The sequence below is a fragment of the Salvelinus sp. IW2-2015 genome, linkage group LG7 (assembly GCF_002910315.2).
Source record: "Salvelinus sp. IW2-2015 linkage group LG7, ASM291031v2, whole genome shotgun sequence".
Lineage (NCBI taxonomy): Eukaryota > Metazoa > Chordata > Actinopteri > Salmoniformes > Salmonidae > Salvelinus > Salvelinus sp. IW2-2015.
In genome coordinates, this window is record NC_036847.1 from 30,564,343 (window position 1) to 30,572,099 (window position 7,757).

The window sequence follows — 7,757 nt, forward strand, 5'->3', positions numbered from 1 at the left end:
AGGGGGTGGGGTCCTACCCCTCCCAGAGCTGTGTGAGAAGTACTAGAGTGTCGGAGTTAAAGAGCTTCTAATGGGCTCTGGGTGCTGTCCTGTTTACCCTGGCCCCCCTCCTCACGCCCACTGCTTTGTGGAAGTTGCCTGGCTTTGAGGCTCCCACAATGGGGCGAGCGGAGGGACAGATGGGGGTCTCTTTGGAAGAGCCAGGGCACAAAAAGAAGGCAAGGCAGGAGGGCCCGGAGAGGGGGGGGACTCAAAGGGAGTTCTCTCTTTTCAGATATTATGCAAGGAGTCACGTAGCGTAGGCTAAGCCAAGTCTTCTCTTGGTCTTCTTGTGTCGGCTTTGCGAAGGGAGTGCCGTCTTGTCTAGTCCTGTCCGGAGCAGAGAGGTCATGGGGGTCATTGAACTGTCCTCCGGGGTCATTGAACTGTCCTCCAGGGTCAAGGCCACTGTGTCCTTTGAGCTTTCTTGTTACATACGCTGTTGATTCTCTGGCCAATCAATGTTGGTCGCTGATAAGAATTACAAAAGGCTTTCTTGAAGTCCTTTATCTGCTCCACTTTACTCAGACTTAAAACGAATAGGTCAAGTTAGTTTGAGAGAACATTCAATGGGTGAGTTTAGTTGTACTCTGAACATAAGTGATTAATTTGTAGTGTTTTGTAAGCGTAACCAGAGCTGTATGGGAGCAGTGCATCAGGGAACCAATGGTGATTGATGAAGAAGAGGGGAAGGAGGAGGAAAGGAGAGGAGGAGAAGTGCTGGAAGAGGGTAGAGTAGGACTTTGTGAGGGACGAAGAGTTATCTATCCAATATGGAGATGTATGGGTAAACCACATCTCCAATGTTTTGGGCCCTATAACAAAGAATAAACAACAAAAACATATACATGATCAGATACAAAATCTTACAATCAATTATTAAAGACTACCAGAAAGAACCCACTGGATTCTCCAATTACATTGAATGAACTACAGGACAAAATACAAACCCTCCAACCCAAAAAGGTCTGTGGTGTTGATGGCATCCTTAATGACATGATAAAATATACAAATTGGCTATACTTAAACTCTTTAACATCATCCTTAGCTCTGGTATCTTCCCCAATGTTTGGAACCAAGGACTGATCACCCCAATCCACAAAAGTGGAGACAAATTTGACCCCAGTAACTACAATGGGATATGCGTCAACAGCAACCTTGGGAAAATCCTCTACATTGTCATTAACAGCAGACTCATACATTTTCTCAGTGAATACAATGTACTGAGAAAATGTAGAATTGGCATTTTAACAAATTACCGTACAACAGACGACGTATTCACCCTGCAGACCCTAGTTGACAAACAAACCAAAACAAAGGCAAAGTCTTCTCATGCTTTGTTGACTTCAAAAAAAGCTTTGGACTCAATTTGGCATGAGGGTCTGCTATATAAATTGATGGAAAGTGGTGTTGGGGGAAAAACATGCGACATTATTAAATCCATGTACACAAAAAACAAGTGTCCGGTTAAAATTGGCATAAAACACTAATATTTCTTCCCACAGGGCCGTGGGGTGAGACAGGGATGCAGCTTAAGCCTCATCCTCTTCAACATGTATATCAACGAATTGGCGAGGGCACTAGAACAGTCTGCAGCACCCGGCCTCACCCTTCTAAAATCTGATGTCAAATGTCTACTGTTTGCTGATGATCTGGTGCTTCTGTCCCCAAACAAGGAGGACCTACAGCAGCACATAGATGTTCTACACAGATTCTGTCAGACCTGGGCCCTGACAGACCTGGGCCCTGACAGACCTGGGCCCTGACAGACCTGGGCCCTGACAGACCTGGGCCCTGACAGACCTGGGCCCTGACAGACCTGGGCCCTGACAGACCTGGGCCCTGACAGACCTGGGCCCTGACAGACCTGGGCCCTGACAGACCTGGGCCCTGACAGACCTGGGCCCTGACAGACCTGGGCCCTGACAGTAAATCTCAGCAAGACCAAAATAATGGTGTTCTAAAAAAGGTCCGGTTGCCAGGACCACAAATACAAATTCCATCTAGACACCATTACCCTAGAGCAGTGGTTCCCAAACTGTTATAGTACCCCTTCAAACATTCACCATCCAGCKGAGTACCCCCTCTAGCACCAGGGTCAGCGTACTCTCAAATGTTGTTTTTTGCCATCATTGTAAGCCTGCCACACACACACTACACAATACATTTACTAAACATAAGAATGCGTTTTTGTCACAACCCGGCKCGTGGGAAGTGACAAAGTGCTCTTATAGGACCAGGGCACAAATAATAATATAATAATAATCAATAATTTTGCTCTTTATTTAGCCATCTTACATATAAACCTTATTTGTTTATCAAAAATGGTGAATAACTCTCCACAGATTAATGAGAAGGGTGWGCTTGAATGGATGCACATAACTCTGCAATGTTGAGTTGTATTGGAGAGAGTCTCAGTCTTAAATCATTTTCCWCACACAGTCTGTGCCTGTATTCAGTTTTCATGCTTGTGAGGGCCGAGAATCCACTCTCATATAGGTACGTAGTTGCAAAGGGCATCAGTGTCTTAACAGCGCAATTTGCMAAGGCAGGATACTCTGAACACAGCCCTATCCAGAAATCTGGCAGTGGCTTCTGATTAAATAAAATTTTCACAGAACAGCTTGTTGCAATTTTGATAAGGCTCTCGTTCAGATATTGGTAAGTGGAATGGAGGCAGGGCATGAAAGGGATAACAAATCCAGTTGTTTGTGTCGTCCGTTTCGGGAAAGTACCTGCGTAATTGCGCACCCAGCTCACTCAGGTGGTTCGCTATATCATATTTGACATTGGCCGCCAGCTTGAGTTCATTTGCACACAAAAAATCATATAATGATGGAAAGACCTGTGTGTTGTCCTTGACAGAGAAGACAGAGAAGAGCTCCAACTYCTTAATCATAGCCTCAATTTTGTCCTGAACACTGAATATAGTCCCGGAGAGTCCCTGTAATCCTGGATTCAGATCATTCAGGCGAGAAAAAACATCACCCAGATAGGCCAGCTGTATGAGAAACTCGTCATGCAAGCGGTCAGACAAGTGACTATTATTGTCATCAAAGTAAACTTTAAGCTCGTCTCTCAATGTAAAACAACGTGTCAATACTTTGCCCCTTGATAACCAGCGCACTTCTGTATGTTGTAAAAGCGTTACATGGTCACTGCCCATATTATTGCATAATGCAGAAATACCCAAATKAATTGTGGTGTCCAAAAYATCTTTCAAGCTATCAGGCATTTCCTTGGCAGCAAGAGCCTCTCGGTGGATGCTGCAGTGTACCCAAGTTGTGTCGGGAGCAACTACTTGCACGCCTGTCATGGCTTTTGCGCCATCAGTACAGATACCAACCAAAGTCCATTTGATGTCACAAAGCTGTCCAGTACTTTAAAAATATCCTCCCCTGGTTTGCTGGTTTCCAGTGGTTTGCAGAAGAGGAAATTGACCCCCCTTAATTGACCCCCCATAAACGTAACGGACATATACCAGGAGCTGTGCCAGGCCCGCCACGTCTATTGACTCATCCAGCTGTAACGCATAAAATTCACTTGCTTGTATGCAAAACAGTCATTGTTTCAAAACATATCCTGCCATCTCACTGATGCGTTGTGAAACAGTGTTGTTTGATGAAGACATTGTCTGTATAGTTTTTTGGGCCTTTTCCCCGAGCATTGTCCCAGCCATATCCGCGGCAGCAGGAAGAATTAAGTCCTCTACAATAGTATGGGGCTTGCCTGTCCTAGCCACTTGGTAACTCAACATATACGATTCTTCTAGCCACTTCTTAATAATGTTAACTGTTGCTTTTTTACATGTCTTACTACTCGAAAGTTGTCTTAATTCTCACTCAAATAATTTTGGCAGTGAAACGAGGCTACTCAGGCTAGAAAAAAACATCACCCAAATGTATAGCTCTGTCGGAAAATCGAAATGGACTGTTTGAAAATGTGATTCACATTTTTATTTGGCGTACCCCCGGCGGCATTGCACATACCCCTGGGGGTACGCGGACACCAGTTTGGGAATAGCCGCTCTAACTGATCATGCCATAGTGTAATTACAAATTAAATTACAGAGGGAAACAGTCAGAAGAAGTAATTGGCGTTTTAACATGTTATTATAACAGRATGATGAATTTGAGAGATCACATGGAGAGGACTTTCAAAAAAAAATCAAAAGAGAATATGGTCTCTACTGAAATATTGGGTATGGAAACCTCAAAAGCCTTTGTAAGGGGGAAGATGATCACCATTCCCTTTAAAGCAAAGAGGGAAAGTATGGGTAAAGCTGATACACTAGCTAGAGCACACAAAAAACAATACATACCTCTGCCTAAACATCAGCCCGACAGGTAACTTCCGCAAAGCTGTGAACGATCTGAGAGACAAGGCAAGAAGGGCCTTCTATGCCATTAAAACAGAACATAAAATTTCACGTACCTATTAGGATCTGGCTAGAAATACCTTGAGTCAGTTTTATAAAACCCATTGCCATTTATGGTTGTGAGGTCTAGGGTTCGCTCACCAACCAAGAATTTACAAAATGGGGCAAACACCAAATTGAGACTGCATGCAGAATTCTGCAAAAATATCCTCTGTGTACAGTCGTGGCCAAAAGTTTTGAGAATGACACAAATATTAATTTCCACAAAGTTTGCTGCTTCAGTGTCTTTAGATATTTTTGTCAGATGTTACTATGGATTACTGAAGTATAATTACAAGCATTTCATAAGTGTCAAAGGCTTTTATTGACAATTACATGAAGTTGATGCAAAGAGTCAATATTTGCAGTGTTGACTCTTCTTTTTCAAGACCTCTGCAATCCGCCCTGGCATGCTGTCAATTAACTTCTGGGCCACATCCTGACTGATGGCAGCACATTCTTGCATAATCAATGCTAGGAGTTTGTCAGAATTTGTGGGTTTTTGTTTGTCCACTCGCCTCTTGAGGATTGACCACAAGTTCTCAATGGGATTAACGTCTGGGGAGTTTCCTGGCCATGGACCCAAAATATTGATGTTTTGTTCCCCGAGCCACTTTTGCCTTATGGCAAGGTGCTCCATCATGCTGGAAAAGGCATTGTTCGTCACCAAACTGTTCCTGGATGGTTGGGAGAAGTTGCTCTCGGAGAATGTGTTGGTACCATTCTTTATTCATGGCTGTATTCTTAGGCAACATTGTGAGTGAGCCCACTCCCTTGGCTGAGAAGCAACCCCACACATGAATGGTCTCAGGATGCTTTACTGTTGGCATGACATAGGACTGAWGGTAGCGCTCACCTTGTCTTCTCCGGACAAGATTTTTTTCCGGATGCCCCAAACAATCGAAAAGGGGATTCATCAGAGAAAATGACTTTACCCCAGTCCTCAGCAGTCCAATCCCTGTACCTTTTGCAGAATATCAGTCTGTCCCTGATGTTTTTCCTGGAGAGAAGTGGCTTCTTTGCTGCCCTTCTTGACACCAGGCCATCTTCCAAAAGTCTTCGCCTCACTGTGCGTGCAGATGCACTCACACCTGCCTGCTGCCATTCCTGAGCAAGCTCTGTACTGGTGGTGCCCCGATCCCGCAGCTGAATCAACTTTTGGAGACGGTCCTGGCGCTTGCTGGTCATTCTTGGGCGCCCTGAACCGCTCTCCTTGAAGTTCTTGATGATCCAATAAATGGTTAATTTAGGTGCAATCTTACTGGCAGCAATATCCTTGCCTGTGAAGCCCTTTTTGTGCAAAGCAGTGATGACGGCACGTGTTTCCTTGAAGATAACCATGGTTGACAGAGGAAGAACAATGATTCCAAGCACCACCCTCCTTTTGAAGCTTCCAGTCTGTTATTCGAACTCAATCAGCATGACAGAGTGATCTCCAGCCTTGTCCTCGTCAACACTCACACCCGKGTTAACGAGATAATCACTGACATGATGTCAGCTGGTACATTTGTGGCAGGGCTGAAATACAGTAGAAATGTTTTKGGGGGATTTAGTTAATTTGCATGGCAAAGCGGGACTTTTCAATTAATTGCAATTCATCTGATCACTCTTCATAACATTCTGGAGTATATGCAAATTGCCATCATACAAACTGAGGCAGCAGACCTTGTGAAAATGAATATTTGTGTCATTCTCAAAAMTTTTGGCCACGACTGTACAACGTAAAACACCAATTAATGAATGCAGAGCAGAAATGGGCCGATACCCGCTAATGATCAAAATCCAGAAAAGAGCTGTCAAATTCAACAAGCACCTAAAAGGAAGCGATTCCTAAACCTTCCATAACAAAGCCATCACCTACAGAGAGATGAACCTAGAGTCCCCTAAGCAAGCTGGTCCTGGGGCTCTGTTCACAAACACAAACAGACCCCACAAAGCCCCAGTACAGCAACACAATTAGACCCAACCAAATCATGAAAAAACTAAAAGATAAATACTTGACACATTGGAAAGAATTTACCAAGCAAACTAGAATGCTATTTGGCCCTAAACAGAGAGTACACAGTGGCAGAATACCTGACCACTGTTACTGACCCAAACTTAATGAAAGCTTTGACTATGTACAGACTCAGTGAGCATAGCCTTGCTATTGATAAAGGCCGCTGTAGGCAGACCTGGCTCTCAAGAGAAGACAGGTTATGTGCACACTGCCCACAAAATGAGGTGGGAATTGAGCTGTACTTCCCAACTTCCTGCCAAATGTATGACCATWTTAGAGACACATATTTCCCTCAGATTACACAGATCCACAAAGAATTTGAAAACAAACCCAATTTCGCTAAACTATTTGGTGAAATACCACAGTGTGCCATCACAACAGCAAGATTTGAAGACCTGTTGCCACAAAAAAAGGGCAACCAGTGAAGAAYAAACACCATTTTAAATACAACCCATATTTATGTTTATTTATTTTCCCTTTTGTACTTTAACTATTTGCAAATAATATGACATTTGAAATGTATTTATTCCTTTGGAACTTTTGTGAGTGTAATGTTTACTGTTAATTTTTATTGTTAATTTCACTTTTTATTATCTACTTCACCTGCTTTGACAATGTTGATATATGTTTCCCATGCCAATAAAGCCCTTAAACTGAAATTGAAATTGGTGGGAGTGATTGAGAGAGTGACGGAGGAGGAGAATAGGAAAGGGAGGGGAGGGCAGAGGGAGGGATGGGGCACAGGAGCAACAGATGGGGTCTATTTTGGGAGTTCAGCTCAGGTTGTAAACTTTCTGTTGATAACATCTGTCCGTCTGTCCATCTGCCGCTTTCACAACACTGTTTAYATACAGGAGAACACTAGTTAGTTTAGCAGAGCCTCGTCAATTAGAGCGGAAACCCCAATAGTGGTAAATTTAGAACTACAGAAGAAGCCAATAGTGGACATTTTTAACACTGTTATATAGACTAGAGATCATATAATAACTGATTCAACTGTTGTGGAAGGTGCTTTGCTGTTCATATTATTTGAAAATGTCATTCACTGCAATGTCACATTTTGTGAGGATTTATGCTTCTACATTTTATTTCTGAATATAGCTTAATGATAAATAGTTTCCTTGATCCTCTCCCCTGTTACATTGACTCTGTACCGGTACCCCCTGTATGTAGCCTCGCTTGTTATTTTACTGCTGCTGTTTAATTATTTGTTACTTTTATTTTCTATTTTCAATTTTTTACTTATCTATGTTTTACTTAACACTTCTTTGTATGTTTTCTTCTTAAAACTTCTTAAAGCAT